We start from the raw sequence: 13,620 nt of genomic DNA on the forward strand, positions 1-13,620 counted from the left end.
GTTGAGTTATTTTTACATTCCACTGGACCCTTCTGGCAAGTTGACAAAGAACAGGTGTTCTGTTCAGTCAGAAACTGAATTAGCAATTACAGTGCCTTTAAATCTTATTCTTGTCACATTTGCTCAGTGTTCAGAGACAGAGGTTAAAAGTCAGTTGGTCTTCTTGCAATGCAAATACTTTTCCTTGTGACTGCAGAGTTCCAGGATTTTGTAAGGTGAAATGTCTGACCTATGTGAAGTGAAAGGCTTTTGGAATCAGGTTTTTCCTAACACACAACATTTATATAACAAGTCAACTTTACAAACATTTCAAATATATTTCTTTAGCATTTTTTGTACTTGTGTGTGATGAAAACAATATTTTAATAGAATGAAAAAAAAAGTCAGAACACTTCACCTGGTGATGTGCAAAGGATAAATGTTTTCTGAAACCCGATTTTCACAGATTATTGTTAATACACTATATACTTTTATCAGTAAATCTGAAAGTTAGTGGGAAGGTTTTTGGACATTTCTTGGAAATTTAGGCCCAGATTTATGTTAAAGTGGTGCGGTGCTGTACCACTTTAGAAACGCAGAGGTGCCCCTTATTTAGAGGAATACGGCACACCCCTGTGTTTCCCCTTGTGCTGGGGCTGAATTAAGCTGCCTAGCGCCAACGCAGGCATCCTTGCACCATCTTTTTCAGAGATGGCTTTGTCTCCCTTTCAGTTCCTGCTGTGCTGGCTTGCTATGGCAGAGCCTGAGGTGGTTTATTATTGTTGTTTTTGCTTAGTTTAATGTGTTCCTGATCCCAGGTGGACCTTGGACTAAAGCATTTGCAGGCTGTCAAATTTGACCATTTTAACTTTCTGAGCATTATGGTTTAAAATTTTTATAACTCTTATGAGAGGGGCATTCCGGTTGAAAAGACTGAAGTTTTACGCCTCGCCGTAGATTCTCTAGCAAGGAAGTTTTAGAGCCCCTATTACTTTAATTTGGTGGGGGACTTTAACCTGCATTTGTGCACTACTAACTGTTTAGGCACAGCTCTTGCTGCTGAGGATGACTTAGTACAGGGTCCGCACTTTGAGCACACATTTGAAGGTAGACTGGTGAGGAAGTATTGGCAGTTCATAATAGGGAGCATTTAAGGGATGTGCTGGTTGGGCGTTTTGTGCCGACATTCTAAGGGACGGGGGCTAACACAGTTATTGATTATATTTGTGTTTCTGCTTTTTAGTTAAGTTTGTTTATAGTTTTGAAGTCCAATGGTCAGGTTTTAGTGACCAAAATGTGCTCTTTCTCACAATGGACTGGGGTGTTCTTCAGGATGTGTCAGTGAGGAGGGGTCCCTCTAATGTTGAGATTGTTCCCCAAGATCAGGGGGTGCAGATTAAAATGGAATATGATCCTTCTTGCCTCTTTTTTGGATGATCTGTAGCATACCTGTAAATAAGATTTCCACCAGTGTTTGGATAGCAAGGGGATTGAGGATGGTTTGATCCTGGAGGCTTTTATCAGGATTTGTGGGCAGATTAATGTTAAACTGAAGGTTACTGGGAAATCTATGCAATCTCCTGGGGAGAGTTGGCTTGATACCACTTGCACTATAGCCCTTTGCAATTTGAAACTAGCATTAAAGGACGGCCCTAACGATAGGGACAAAATGACCATGCTCCAGAGGGGTTATAAGTCAGCTTTACAAGCTCGCAAGAAACAGATCAAGGAGGAGCCATGGGATGATTTGGTGAATTCCCTCTTTTTGAAAGATAGTTGTAGATTTTGGGAACCTATCAATCGCCTCTTTTTTACTGGGGAAAAGGGTAGAGCCAGGGATTGCACTATTTCAGCAGTTCAGTGGGTTAATCATTTTTCTAGTATCTATGGCAGTACTATGGACAACCTAACTCCCTCGGTTCAGCATAGGCCTAATAATGATTTGGTTTCTTGGTTTACAGCGAAGGAAGTGGGGGCTGCCATATCAGCCATGTCGAAGAATAAGGCCCCCTGGTCTGATGGGAGTGCTTCTTGATTTATTTTGCTATGTTGCTGAAAGGTGGGCAAAGGTTTTAGTTTTGGTGTTCAACATGGCTTGGAGAGAGGGCCCTGCCCCTTCTTGGCAGCATTATATATCATTGTTTCAGTGTTTAAAAAGGGGGCTCAGTCTGAGCCTAGTTGTTATAGACCCATCTTGCTAATCGACTCCTCTATGAAGATCCTGGGTAGGGTAAATTTAGCAAGGCTGTCGGACTGGCTAGAGGAGTGGAAGGTGATTACCTGCTTTCGGTATGGGTTTAGAAAGGGGCAGGGTACCCTTGACCAGTGCTTGAATTTGATAGTTGGTAAGTATACGGTGGCCAAACAGTGAAGGCTGTACTTAGCATTTATGGATTCGGCCTCAGCCTTTGACCGGGTCAACAGATCTAAGCTCTGGTCCATGTTAATTGATGTGGGTATGGACTCTAGTCTGGTTAATTTTTAGCATGATCTTCACCAGGCATTGATGGCTGAGGGGAGGTATAACCATGACAGGTCTTTAACATACCATATTAGTATTCACAAAGGAGTGAGGCAGGGTTGTATACTAGACCAACTTTTGTTCACCCAATATATTACCAGTATGTGCCTGGTGTTAAGCTCTGCTACAAACGATATTTCACATGTTGGATCCTTGTTGATTCCGGCTCTGGTTTATGTGGATGATACTGTGTTGATAGCCAGAACCGCGGTTGGACTTCAGAGGCCTTTTGAGTCCATTGTTTGTTACATGTCCTCTCTTGATCTGAAAATAAAGTATTGGAATTCTCATGTAATGAGTTTTGTGCATAGAAAAAAGATTTATAAGCAATTTTTTGGGAAGGACATGAGATAATGAGTGTCACAACATTTCCTTACTTGGGCGTCCTGTTTGAAGTGAATGGTTCATGAGTGCCACAAAGGAGGCTTAAGAGGAATGCCTTAGCCAGGGCTAAAGCAGCGCTTTTTGAGTTTGTAGGTAGACTAGGGTCTAAACCAACACAGGCTTTGCTTAAAGTCTATGAAGCTCAGTGTATTGCTACAGCGACCTATGGTAGTGGGCTTTGGGGTTATAGGCACTGCGGAGAGATTCAGAGTGGACAATGCTTTTGCAAGGAAGTTACTCTGTCTCCCGCAGTTTGCTCCCACCTTTGTTGCCCATGCAGAATTAGGTCTAGACTACGTTACAGATAGGTTGGCTTTGGTCCTCACTGTTATGTGGTTTCACGTCTGGTCTAACCTAGAACTGGACCTGAATCAATCTATTATTAGGGACTGTAAGGGCTAGATTAAGGTGGTCGTATACACTGGCTGTGCTTTATTAAAGAATCCTTGCAGAAGATGGATTGCAAAAGGTATTATGAGCAGCCAAAACTAATCAAAAAGGCAGATGTTGTATGGATCAAAAAGCTATTCTGGGAAAGGGCTAAAGCTGCAAGGAAGAATGAGGAGTTGCTAAAAAATAAAGGTTCAGGCGTATGTCGTTTTGAAAACTGCCACTGGGATGGAGCCTTACCTTGATATAGTGAGATCTTTCCATCAACGTTTTTTATTAGTAAGATTTAGACTAAACCTTTTGCCAAATCTTTTAGCTGGCCCTCTGATAGTCCATAAAGATGTTTTTTGCCTCCTTGCTCTTGCAATAACTTTTCATACCCGGATATGCTGCATTTTCTTTTTTTTGTGTGATCATTATATTGCCCAGAGATGGTGCTATATATTACCCTTGTTGTGAGGGGAAGGTTTTTTTTTTTTTTTAACAGGCTAAGCCTGCTTTAATTTATTTACAAATGTTGCATACACATTTGATCTGTTTTAATGTAACTCATGTGTTTTGGTAGGAGCCTTACGTCTGAGGAATTGCAGAGGGTGAACTTAGAGGGTTCATTTTGAATTAAATTAGTGTTTTTAGTTGGTTACCTTTCATTATATAAACTGTATTTAAGGTTTTTAGTCTCTAGACCTTGTTGTAGGTTTTTAAATGGGGTGTGTTACATAAATTGTGCATGGAATGGATTAGTTTGTCCTTGAATTTATATGATTGTGATGTATATGTATATATAATATAACTATTACATTTTGATATGTGTATATCTTTAGTGGATTTCTTATTAATCTGAATAATGAATATACATTGGTATTGGCATAGGAGGAGCAATAGTATAGTTAGTTGGCATATAATATATGCTGAAAGGCAGACACGAGATTGCTTGAAGGGGAAGGTCCCCTCTTCTGTCATTAGATATTTCTGTCACCCAATAGTCTTATCAACCATTCTTCAGTGTTCAAAGGTGCCTAGTTTGCCCCAACCGGTTCTCACTCTCTTAACCCTTCTCTGGTCCACAATTTGCACCCACCCCTCATTACATCACAGTCCAATTGTCACTTTCATCAAGAGCTATAATAACGTCTGGTCCTGACTAGATGTATTCAGGGCCATAGCTTAGTCAGAAGGTGTGAATTTCCAATGTACCAATCAAAAATGCAGTGGGCTGCAGGGTGGGGCGGTGAAATGACCAAGGTTTGAAACTGACTGTTTCCATGAGGAATAGGGTCAGGACTGACTTGTATTAGGTTGGCCTCTGACTAGAGTGGCACAGGGGGTGAAAAACGATGGAGTGGGATCCTATTGTGATTGATTGCCACTGGTTAGACTATTTGCAAGCATTCATCCCATCATCTTCGAGATGTTTGATTGCTAGTAGTTGCCTGGAAACCAGACACCGGTACATCTGTGAATTCCAAACAGTTATACATTTGGACCCGTGAAAGGTGTACATACACCTATGAGTACAGATTTACTACTTTTTGTTAAACCAGTCAGTAAATATATACGTACGTTTCCACTCCAAAAAATAAACAAGTTTAAAGCTCTTGTTGAAAAGAGAACAATGAGAAAAACAGACATAGCAAACCAGACTAATGGCCCCAGACCCAACGATCAAGCAAAGAATACATTTGGGGGCTGCTAACCCCACCACCGCACCTGGGCTTGGTAGTTCTCCCTTGAAACTCATGACTACGGTCACTTACAACACAATTACCTGGAGTCCCAGTCATGGGATTACCTATTGTAACACAAATTCTTCTCCATCTCTGCTATGAGAAGACTTGATGGTTGAGTTGTCAAATTGGTGCATTTAGACAGGGCTCCATGTTTCCAGTCCTCACCTTTTACAAATCATTTAGTCACATGACTGACTGCTCCATGTACTAAGCCAAAGTTGCAAATAGAGATGGATGTACCAGCAAATGAATAGGGCGTGCCCAGCGAGAGCCAAGATAAGGGTCCGGGCCTGGGTCTAAGAGCCAAGTCATGGAATCGTTTTTCATGTATATGTGCCCTCGTATGTGATAATAAAGATAAAGGAGGCTCTAAAAAATAAAATATTTGCTTAGGATCACACAGTTTGGACAAGCAGGGAAACTGATGCTGATTCCCATTTATCTGGCTTCACATTTTGAAATTCAGCCACCAGATGTATATCTCTGTCTCTCTTGCTGTTTTATGCTCCAAGACTGAAACCATTTTCATTAATCACAAAGAAAACACGGTTATGCATCAGCATAGAGTTTTTTGTCCAATCGTACTATGTATATGTCCATTTAATTCCAAAAAGTCGTAGAAATACATCTGTTTGAAATGCATTAAACGCTAATCTCAGCACTGAGGTGCTTTCCCATTTCCCCAAGTACACTATTGACAGCTGATCCTATGTACATCTGAAACATAGAAAGTGGCGCTGCCAGAATATAAGCAAGTTTATTTCGGGAGGTGTTTTAATATCTACTATGTAACCGTTTGTTTTCTTTTAACAGGGTAACAAAGCAATAATGTATATTAAAAAAAAACTTTTAACTTGATGCTCGAAACTAATTGTTTGTGATCATAAAAATACACCAATTTAAGACTGTAGACTAGTTTATGTAACATATATTGGAATGGTTGGATTTGTAAAGTAAAGTCTTACAGTTTTCTGGAGCACATAAAGATGCGATGACCTGATCTGTCAATCGCAAATCAAGTTCTATCAGTGCTAATCAGTATCCTTATAAAATGAAGAATTCGGTGTGCTTCCTGTAAGCTTTTAACGCGCATTAGAAGGTTATCATGGGTCAAGTGAGTGAAGGAAATGGGAAGTATAGAGTGGCATACCTTAGGGTGACGCCTTCGGGTTAATATATTTTCTTATTACCATTCTATGTGATCGACTCTTCAAGCTTGTGTAGTGTAGCAATCCCCATGATCCAGATCAATATTCCTGCGATATGCAGAAAAACATACTGCGGCAACGGAAAAATATCTGTCCTTCGGAGCAGTCGCTGCAGCCATCTGTGCCCAATCCAAAACCTTCACAAAAGTGTCAACAACATAGGAATGTTACTGATGTGGGATGCCAGCAGTGTTAACAGCTTGTGCTAAAAATATCTCACACGCAACCTTCCCAACGCTCATGGACCGGAGGTATTTCTTTGTCGTGCTACTTTTACACAAGGGCACACGTGGGTTAAAACATTTTCAGGCTTTAATGAATAATATACACCCAATGAAAAAGCAAACTACAGGGAGTGCAGAATTATTAGGCAAATTAGTATTTTGACCACATCATCCTCTTTATGCATGTTGTCTTACTCCAAGCTGTATAGGCTCGAAAGCCTACTACCAATTAAGCATATTAGGTGATGTGCATCTCTGTAATGAGAAGGGGTGTGGTCTAATGACATCAACACCCTATATCAGGTGTGCATAATTATTAGGCAACTTCCTTTCCTTTGGCAAAATGGGTCAAAAGAAGGACTTGACAGGCTCCGAAAAGTCAAAAATAGTGAGATATCTTGCAGAGGGATGCAGCACTCCTAAAATTGCAAAGCTTCTGAAGCGTGATCATCGAACAATCAAGCGTTTCATTCAAAATAGTCAACAGGGTCGCAAGAAGCGTGTGGAAAAACCAAGGCGCAAAATAACTGCCCATGAACTGAGAAAAGTCAAGCGTGCAGCTGCCACGATGCCACTTGCCACCAGTTTGGCCATATTTCAGAGCTGCAACATCACTGGAGTGCCCAAAAGCACAAGGTGTGCAATACTCAGAGACATGGCCAAGGTAAGAAAGGCTGAAAGACGACCACCACTGAACAAGACACACAAGCTGAAACGTCAAGACTGGGCCAATAAATATCTCAAGACTGATTTGTCTAAGGTTTTATGGACTGATGAAATGAGAGTGAGTCTTGATGGGCCAGATGGATGGGCCCGTGGCTGGATTGGTAAAGGGCAGAGAGCTCCAGTCCGACTCAGACGCCAGCAAGGTGGAGGTGGAGTACTGGTTTGGGCTGGTATCATCAAAGATGAGCTTGTGGGGCCTTTTCGGGTTGAGGATGGAGTCAAGCTCAACTCCCAGTCCTACTGCCAGTTCCTGGAAGACACCTTCTTCAAGCAGTGGTACAGGAAGAAGTCTGCATCCTTCAAGAAAAACATGATTTTCATGCAGGACAATGCTCCATCACACGCGTCCAAGTACTCCACAGCGTGGCTGGCAAGAAAGGGTATAAAAGAAGGAAATCTAATGACATGGCCTCCTTGTTCACCTGATCTGAACCCCATTGAGAACCTGTGGTCCATCATCAAATGTGAGATTTACAAGGAGGGAAAACAGTACACCTCTCTGAACAGTGTCTGGGAGGCTGTGGTTGCTGCTGCACGCAATGTTGATGGTGAATAGATCAAAACACTGACAGAATCCATGAATGGCAGGCTTTTGAGTGTCCTTGTAAAGAAAGGTGGCTATATTGGCCACTGATTTGTTTTTGTTTTGTTTTTGAATGTCAGAAATGTATATTTGTGAATGTTGAGATGTTATATTGGTTTCACTGGTAATAATAAATAATTGAAATGGGTATATATTTTTTGTTTTGTTAAGTTGCCTAATAATTATGCACAGTAATAGTCACCTGCACACACAGATATCCCCCTAACATAGCTAAAACTAAAAACAAACTAAAAACTACTTCCAAAAATATTCAGCTTTGATATTAATGAGTTTTTTGGGTTCATTGAGAACATGGTTGTTGTTCAATAATAAAATGAATCCTCAAAAATACAACTTGCCTAATAATTCTGCACTCCCTGTAAATGCAGGGCCCTTCCGAGTCTCCGATCATCACAAAACATTCATTATCGGGATACCATCGGTCTTATGAACCGTGGGTGATTTTTTCCACAGTAAAGTATCCCAGAGGATAACTTTTCTAATAAATTTAAAAGTGGGACAATTATTTTTTTCCTTATTGCACGTGCCGACCTACCAACACGGAAAGACTCGCCGCCTGCGCTAAGCTTAATGATACGCTGCTCACAAAGTCAACAACTTAGAGAACAAATGAATAGTTTTTTGGCAAATGCACTTTTTTTTTATTTTTTATATTTTTTTTATTGGTTTTACATAACAGATAACAGTACAAGCACTGTGTTCCGTTCCTGATTATTCCCCATTTATCTGCCATGGAGCGCACTTTGGCTGCTAGTGGCTCCATTGCGATCGCAAATAATAATGGGGAGAGAGGGCAGCCCTGTCTCGTGCCTCTTGATACGGAAAAGCTGTCAGAAATCACTGTACCAGTTTTCACTCTGGCTTGCGGGTTGGAGTATAGTGTGCGGACCCAGCGCACATATTAGGACCTATTCCCATCTGTCTCATTGTAGTCAAAAGGAAATCCCACTCCAGCGTATCAAACGCCTTTTTGATATCTAATGACATCACCATCTCGTTATATGCTTCAGGGGGGGTATCCCCTATTACACTCAAGAGTCTTCGGATATTTAAAAAAGTGTTTCTCTTCGGGATGAAGCCGTTCTGGTCTTCATGGATTAGGGTATGGATGATGGGAGCGAGTCTATTGGCCAGTATTTTACCCAATATCTTACAGTCTAAATTCAGAAGTGAGAGTGGTCTATAGGATTTGACGTCCGTAGGGTCACGGCCCGGTTTAGGAAGTACCACTATCATGGCCTCCGTCTGGGAATGGGGCAGCAATTCTGTAGTCCAGGCTTCCTCGAACACCTTCAGTAGTTGGGGTTTCAAGCGGGGTGAGAATGTGGAGTAATACTCTATTGGGAGGCCGTCTATTCCGGGCGATTTATTCCTGGGCATCTGTGATAGAGCTAGATCTATTTCCCCCACTGCGATGGGGGCTTCTAGTGTGTCCCTGTCTACTTGGGATAATTGCGGTAGAGGGGAGCCCCCTAAGAAAGACTCAAATTGTGTGACTGTGCACGAGGTGCACTTGGTGTATAACTTCTTGTAGTAGTCTCTGAATTTTTCATTTATCTCTACCTGTGTGGTGGCCATGGTGTGGGCATCCACCCGGATAGCTCCTATGGGAGAATGCTGTATATCCTCACAGAGTAACCAAGCCAGCATTCTGCCCGACCTGTCACCCTCCGTTTGCAAGCGCATTAAGTGATAGTTGTAGTCGTGACACCGAAGTCTGCTGTCTGCTTCGTTATATTTTATGCGGATTGCTTTTAATGTTGTGTAGGGGGTTTCCCCCCGTGCAGTTGCTATTTCCGCCGATCTTAGATCTTTTTCAATTTTATTAATTTCCGAGTGAAGTGTGCGCCTTACTCCCCAGCTTGTATTGATGCACTGTCCTCTGATCACTGCTTTATGTGCGTCCCATTCCACGGCGCGTGAGTTTGCAGTTAGATCGTTTGTTTCCCAATACTGTCGTAGTGTGGTGTTTAACGTATCCACAAAAGCCATGTCCTGAAGCGCATCTATTTGTAATCGCCAGTTTGGAATCTCCCGTCGACTCCTGCCCCAGCCTAATGATATTCTCAGCGGTGAGTGGTCTGAAAGTGTTTTCGCTAGGTATTCCGTTCCAGTTACTAAGGCAACTATGTCCTGGGTTCCCCACATCATGTCTATTCTAGTATGTGTTCTGTGAGGGGCTGAGTAGAATGAATATTCCCTTTGGAGGGGATGTCTTGTACGCCATATATCGTAAAGCCTCAGGTCTCCCACCCAATGTTGCAGTGGGGTTATGATGTTTCTCCTTGCTACTGCGCTCGCTTGAGCGCTGGATCTGTCCATAGTGGTGTCTAGTATACTATTGAAATCCCCGCCCCAAACTGCCGGAGCTGATGGGTTTGTTAGTAATGCCGGTGTGAGGGTGCCCAAAAATCCCGCTGTGCCACCATTTTGGGCGTATATACCTATTATTGAAAGTTGTCTACCGTCTAGCTGGCCCTCCATCACCACAAATCTACCTCCTGAGTCTACTCTATGTGCTGTTTGGTGAAATGGGACTCTACCTGCAATCCATATCAATACTCCCCGTGCGAACGCGGAGTATGTTGTGCCTACCAGTTGTCCGCCCCATTTCGCACGGAGCTCCTGCAAGTCTGGTTCCAATAAGTGTGTCTCTTGGAGGATAGCAATGTGTGTTCCCAGTCGCTTGAGGCGTGCGTGGATGCGTGCTCTTTTATTTCTTGTGCCCATACCCATCACATTCCATGTCAATATCCCGTATTGGTTACTGTTGTGGTTATTTTGTGGTGACATGAGAAAGCGTGGGGTGGGTCTGCTTCTGTGCCTCAGTCTTGCTCGTTGGTCTATTAATGGGTTTCCCCTCCGATTGTGCCATTGAGTATGTTTACCTATCCCAGCAGCGTTTGCATATTTGTGACGGATCTATGGTGTGTGTTTCTATTGATTTACTACTATCCTCCCCCCCAACTAATCCCCTCGCACTCTTATCTATTGATATGGAACTACTTAACTCGTATATGTATAAAAAAACCTGTATCCTGCTGGATAACCATGGTGGTGTTGTCATGACGGTCTAATGTGGCTCATTTGTGGGGCTCACATCGGACCGTGGATTTTGTCTGCTAATACTGGTGGGCGCCCCCGGAGTGTGTGTCCCCCCCGTTCACCCCCTGCGCCCCGCCACCCCCCAGCACGCAGCCCCGCCAAGCAAGGATAAGATTATGCAAAAGATACACATTTGTTGAATAGGATGCTGCTTCTCCGGAGATCCATGTCACGCCTAGGACCTCCGAAACGCCCGGGCACCTCTCCCCAGAGTAACAGAACAAAGATGGTGCCTTTGGGAGTGGTCAGAGATCATCCGCCGCTCTGGGGGTGACCCTCGGCCCTTTTGAGTCATCTATTATAGTAGAAGCGGAGCTGGTCGTGTCCGAGTCGATCTCAGGTAGTTCCCTGATTACTTCAAAGTTATTTCGTGTCAGCAGGGGGGTTTCTTTCAAGACTTTTGCTCTTTCTTCCGCTACCTGTTGGGCAGACGGCTGAACCCTAGTACGCCTTTTGGATCGTTTCCTTGTTGTCGAGGGCAACCATTCTTCTCCCCCCTCCGCTTCGTCGGTCATGCGCGCCAGGCCTTTGGCATGTAACCACGTTCAGGCGTCTTCCGGGGAGTTAAATATGTGGGTACGATCATCTGCTATCACTCTCAGTTTGGCGGGAAAGAGTAATGCATATTTAATGTTGATTTCACGCAAGCGTTGTTTGACCTTGACTTTTGAGTTGCGTTTTCTTTGCACCTCTTGGGTATGCATTGATGGTTGCTTCCTCAAAGTTGAATGGGCCTTTGTTGCAGAATTGTTGTAGAATTGCGTCACGGTCCCGGAAGTTTTAGAATCTGGCGATCAATGGTCTGGGTGGTTGCCCAGGGAGCTGGGGCCTGCCCGGTATTCTGTACACCCTTTCTACAGTGAATAACTTAGATGGGGGCCCGCCTAGCACCTCGTTGATTAGCCATTGTTCTAGGGATATTTCCATGCTTTGTTGTTGCATATTTTCGGGAAATCCCAGAAAGCGAATGTTATTCCGGCGCGTTCTACTCTCAGCTTCTTCCGCTCGTTTCCATAGCGCCTTCAATTCCGCATCCATGCGTTGAATCTGTTTTTGGTTGTCCTGGGTCGTGGGAGATAGCTCGGTCAGTCCCTCCTCCACTGTTTTGACTCTTTCCGATAGCTTGCGGTGATCCACTCGAAGAAGGTTCAAGTCTTGCGATACCGCATCTATTCTACCTTCCAGGGAGGTTTTAGTGTCCATTATCGCTTGTAGTACCCTCTCCAATTGCACGGATTGTGACGCAAGCGTGCTCTTCAACATTTGTAGAGTCGGGCTTGGCTGTTGGTCGGTGGCCGCAGGGCTTTGCATGGTTCGATCTTGATTCTTGGCTGATTTCAGTCTGCCCGCCATCGTGCACGCCCGGCGGGGGGCACCGCGGGTCACGGCAAGGCACTCCTCGGTGTTGAATTGTGGCGGGTTTCCCCCCCCCTTTTGTCCCTCTTCGCCGGCTCAAATTATGATTCCTTGTCGCCAGATCTCGTGCCAGAGGGCAGGCTTTAGTTGGGCCTAGTTTTGCAAGCCTAATGTTCATGGCCTTCCCCTGTTGACTTTCGGGGCGCTGAGGGGGGGCCGTCCGGTCTCATTTGCCCCGGCACGGGAGGGAAGAGTCTGATCCAGATTGGGTGGAGGCTAATTGTGCTAGCCTTTGTACCTGCAATGCCCTAGTCCGCTCCCGCCGGTCCTCCCTCGCCAGCGCACATCCAAGGCGGGTCCGGCGTCAGTTTAGGTGCCCCTCCGGGGGGGTGCGGGGGCAGGGGGGGGAGGGGAGGGGAGAGGGGAGGCGCGGGCCCAGCCTCTCCGCCCCACCCGTGGTTGGCAGGCCACGGCAATTTTTCCCTAATTTTTCCCCCCAAGCCCTCTCTTGCTGCCACACTGCGTTATGCAGGGCAGTCCGTCATCCTGGAGGGGAGCAAGTCTTTAGGCGTCTGTGCCCACCTGCGCCAGGCAGTTCTGCCCTTACAAATATGGTACCTCTGCAGTTGCGGCGTCCCCCACGGGTCCGGGCGGTGGGGGGGAGCACCCCTCGAGTCCAGAGCGGCGCTTACTTTAGTATTTTTTTTTTTTAAGTTGTTGTTTTTTTCTTTTTCACCGCGGCGATCCCTCTTCCCGCAGGCTGGCCGCCAGCGCCCCTGGACTCCAGGCGCCGCCTGTTAGTTTTTCGTCCCCGTGATGGTGCCCCCGTCCCCGTTGCAGAGGGAGGGGGCAGGGCGAGAGGAACTCCCCACCCTCGAAGCGCTGCGTTCTCCCGTGCCGCACGGGTGCGGGAGGTCTTGCGGCAGCCCTCCGGGTCGAACACTCGCGGCCCCGGGCCGCACTCTGCACCTCCGCCAAGACAAAATGGCGGGCGCTCCGCGCCTCACCACCCAGTCTGGGAGGAGAGCTCGAATTGGAGGCTCCCCCCCATCGATTACAAGCACCATCGGGGTGCGGCAATCAAATCAAGGCCGCCACCGCGCCCCCGTCTCCCCGGGGGCGTCCTGCAGGATATTTGTTGTAGGGCCGGGATGGAGCGCTCGTACTAGGCGTCCATCCCGGTTGCCATCTTGGCTCCTCCCCCTTGGCAAATGCACTTAAGTTACTCATTAAGGGACAGAATTTTGTTTGGAAACGCTTTGCCCCAAGTCAGACTTCCCAAAAGGAAACCACACGTCACATTCTTGCACAAATATTGCACCAAGGCACTTTTGTAAAAATGGCACAACAGTATGTACTTTGTCACAATCATATTCAAGACAGTAACTCTTGA

At 45.1% G+C, this 13,620-nt stretch overlaps 1 protein-coding gene across 4 annotated transcripts in view; it reads right to left on the minus strand.

Moving 5' to 3' along the window:
• The window catches only part of PLEKHA7 (pleckstrin homology domain containing A7), a 1,012,616-nt gene that overhangs the window by 576,112 nt on the left and 422,884 nt on the right, over positions 1-13,620 (minus strand). The window contains exon 1 of one of the 4 annotated variants that reach the window (XM_069223727.1): positions 6,155-6,354. The exons of the other annotated variants lie outside the window; for them this stretch is intronic. The gene's annotated coding sequence lies outside the window, so the exon portion shown is untranslated. Of the gene's footprint in view, positions 1-6,154; positions 6,355-13,620 lie in introns of those variants that run through there. 4 annotated transcript variants of the gene reach the window in all.

This window comes from Pleurodeles waltl, chromosome 3_1, assembly GCF_031143425.1.
Source record: "Pleurodeles waltl isolate 20211129_DDA chromosome 3_1, aPleWal1.hap1.20221129, whole genome shotgun sequence".
Taxonomy (NCBI): Eukaryota; Metazoa; Chordata; class Amphibia; order Caudata; family Salamandridae; genus Pleurodeles; species Pleurodeles waltl.